Source organism: Chrysochloris asiatica, unplaced genomic scaffold, assembly GCF_000296735.1.
Source record: "Chrysochloris asiatica unplaced genomic scaffold, ChrAsi1.0 scaffold00034, whole genome shotgun sequence".
Classification (NCBI taxonomy): domain Eukaryota; kingdom Metazoa; phylum Chordata; class Mammalia; order Afrosoricida; family Chrysochloridae; genus Chrysochloris; species Chrysochloris asiatica.
The window spans coordinates 9,334,644-9,338,074 of NW_006408552.1; the positions used below are offsets into that span (position 1 = coordinate 9,334,644).

At 43.7% G+C, this 3,431-nt stretch overlaps 1 pseudogene; it reads right to left on the reverse strand.

Annotated features, from left to right (window-relative positions):
- Window positions 1-1,290, reverse strand: part of LOC102821121 — a 4,218-nt pseudogene extending 2,928 nt beyond the window's left edge.
- Between the last annotated feature and the right edge of the window lie 2,141 nt (window positions 1,291-3,431).

Sequence of the window (3,431 nt, forward strand, 5' to 3'; positions counted from 1 at the left end):
TGTAGGTTTGCTATGAGTTGATACTGACTCAGTGGTGCCTAACGACAACAACAACAACTCTGCACCTCCGTGCCCCCAACAACAACAAGGGTTTAGAGCTTCTCAGTCTTTACTGTGCATATAAGTCACCTGGTGGAGATCTTGTTAAACTGCTACTTTTAATTGTGTAGGTCTAAGGCAGGACCTGGGATTCTGAATTTCTAACAAACCCCACATGATACTGATGTTGCTGGTTCTCAGACCACACTTTCAATAGCAACATTTATTATAAATGTTGATTGATTGCTAAGTGGGGTGGCTCTGTATGGTTAGCATTGGACTGAAAACCACAAGGTGGTCAGTTCAAGCCCACCAGCAGCTCCATAGGAGAAAGATGAGGCTCTCTGCTCCCACAAAGATTTACAGCCACAAAAAAAACACAAAAAAACAAAAAAACCCAGTAGAGAGTTGCTATGAGTCAAAATGGACTCCGCGGCACTTGAAAACACAACAGCTAGAAAATTAAAAGTATTATTCTGTCTTGTGTCTTAATAAAAACGTGAGGCTGATGCTCAGCTAGAAATTAAAACAAAAATTTTACTGAACAAAAATTACATCTCATGAAATGAAGAAATATACAGCATTTGACAAGAGACTACAACAAGAGTTCTGCCTTAGTGAGGTATTTCTTAGGCAAAGCAAACAGTTTCACATCAAAGGGAAATGTAGGCAAAGGAAGGAAAAATTTACAAGGGTTGTCAAGCTACAAAGTTTCCTAACATCAATTTCTAGCCTAACATTAATTTCTTATCTCCTGATACAACGTGACTGAGGCAGTATTTCTAAAGCAAGCCGGGTAAATGCTTTGGATGTGGAAGCTTAGTGAATCATTGATGGTGGGTCAAGGCAATTCTAGCAGTAATCCTTGAAATGTAAAAGATGACCATTTGGTTAGAAGGGATGAAGATGAAATCAACTCTAATCTGAAACCTTTGAAATGTAAACATCTTTCATCTAGTCAAGAGGGAATGAATTAGGGCCCAGGAAATTCTGGGTGAATTGTTTGAGAGCCGTTAAGATAGCACGTTTATTTCCACACCTTAAAGCAGATTTTTTCTTTTTTCCTCTGGAGGATGGGGGTTCAACCTGGAGCCTCTTCTGAGACTGGGGAGACCTGACTCTCCAACACTCTACCCCACTGTGGTATTTTTTTCTCTGCTGCTGGAACAAAGAGTAGGAGAAGGTACAGGTGGGGCCCACCTGCTTTCTCACCTTGGCGCAGCACTGGATCCATGTTGGATAGAGGTACATGGCTGAAGGTTTTGTTGGTCATCTCCCACCCCAGCACACCACCACCACCACCAAGAACCAGCTGTTGGGAGTGGAGAACAGGAGCATGAGAGTCTCTGAAGGGCTCCTGGTGACAGACAGACAGAGAGGAATCTGAACCAGATGTTCCAAATAAACCAAAAATCCCAAACCTATGACCATCAAACTGATTCCAGCTCATGGTGACTCCCATGCCAGACAGAGCATAACTGCTCCATAGGGTTTTCTTGGCTCTGTTCTTTTTCTTTTTTTTTTAATGTTTTATTGTGAATTATGTGAAAGTTTACGTGGGAGAACATTAGTTTTACATTCATCCTATCGTATATCATTTCATTGCTATGGTTATAATCCCCTCCATGCATCATCAACCAACCAAAGGGTATACACTACCAGCCTGCCCTCCTGGTCATCAGCACACAGCCCCTCTCCCTCTCTGTGTCCCCAACTGCTCCATCTCTTCACGTCATCATCTCTGCCTCCATCTGAGGCATCACTGCTTCAATGGGTAGGGTCCCACTCTCCTCTCTTCTCCCTTAATGGTCCCAGGGACCTTCACTCGTAGGCTGAAGAGTTAATCACTCCCCTCCTTGCTACAAAACATCTACCTTTACATTTCCAACCCTCACAATCAGTCCTGATAACAGTTATTCACTATTGTATCACAAGAGACCCATCCGCATTTCATTTCATCAGCCCCACCTAGACAGATCGGATACTACTCAGTGGAGAGTCTTCCTTCCTCCACAACCTCTCTGAATCTAGGTTCCCTCTTGAAAACTTGTAAGCCAGTCACTTCTTGCCTTTCCCCATTTTGGGTAGCCAATGTCCAAGTTGCCCATCCCTGCCTACTCTGTGTTCTTTATGAAGCAGATCTCCAGGTGTTTCTTTCATGGAGCTATTGGGTGGGTTCAAACTACCAACCTTTACTTACTGCAGTGAGGGATGCTTTTTGGGCTCCCTCTCACTCCCCCTCCTCAGCAGGCAGCAGACAAGAGCCAAGATTGAGAGTTGGGAGGAGGCATAGCTCCTTCAACCCCAGTTATCACCTGTGGGGAGGGGTGTAGGAAAGCACGTTTCAAAGGTGTTGAATTGTTGTTGTTAAGTGTCATTGAGTCAATTCTGACTCATAGCAAAACTGTAAAGGGTTTCCAAGGAGTGGCTGGTAAGTTTGAAACACCAGGCTTGTGGTTGAAATTGACCTTGCAGTCTGGTGCTTATCCTACAGCGCCACACCAGGTATTAAATAGGATACGAAACTGCTGTCTTAAAATGAACAAGAGCAAGTCTTACAAATGGAAGTGGCATTCTTTCAATAACGCAAATAGCACAGAGACTCCAACAGTCATGAAGAGAATCTTACAGATAATGGAGTAGAGCCCTGTTAGCATAGTGGGTTACGTATTGAACAACTAACCACAAAGTCAGCAGTTCAAATCCACCAGCTGCTCCACAAGAAAAAGATAAGACTTTCTGCTTCCATAAAGATTTAGAGCCTCGTGAACACTGTACAGGATGTCTGTGAGTCAGAACTGACTCAGTGCATGCAACAACAGCAGATAAATGGGAGTCTTTAGAGGTTAGTTCTTGGGAAAATGAAATGTTTTCTTGTTAATACCCCCAAAGGCTGAGACGTCCTAGTAACCAGCTCACATTCATGTCAGCAGTGCTACTTGGAATTTCATTTTTGTTGAGTCATCCGCAGATTCCCTGATGAAGAAAATGCAGCAGGTGAACTTGCTTCATGGTGGAGCCATGCTTAGTTCAAGATGTCTCTGGTCCTGCAGAATCCACCCCTGTTGCTGTTGAGTCTGTTCGGATTCACGGTGACCCCTCACACAACAGAATGAAATGTTGCCCAGTCCTACACCAACTTCACAGTTATTGATAAAGTGGAGTTCCTTGTTGTGGCCATTGTATACGCTGTGTGTGCGTTCCACCCTAGGGACACATCTTCCAGGAGTTCACCAGACAATCTTGTGTTGTGATCGGAAAAGGTTTTCATTGGTTCATTTTTAGGAGTAGATCACCAAGCCTTTCTTCCTGGGTTTTCAGTCTAGAAGGTCTGGTGAAACCGGTCTACTTTTGGGTGACCCTGCTGGTATTTGAAATACCAACAGCATTGC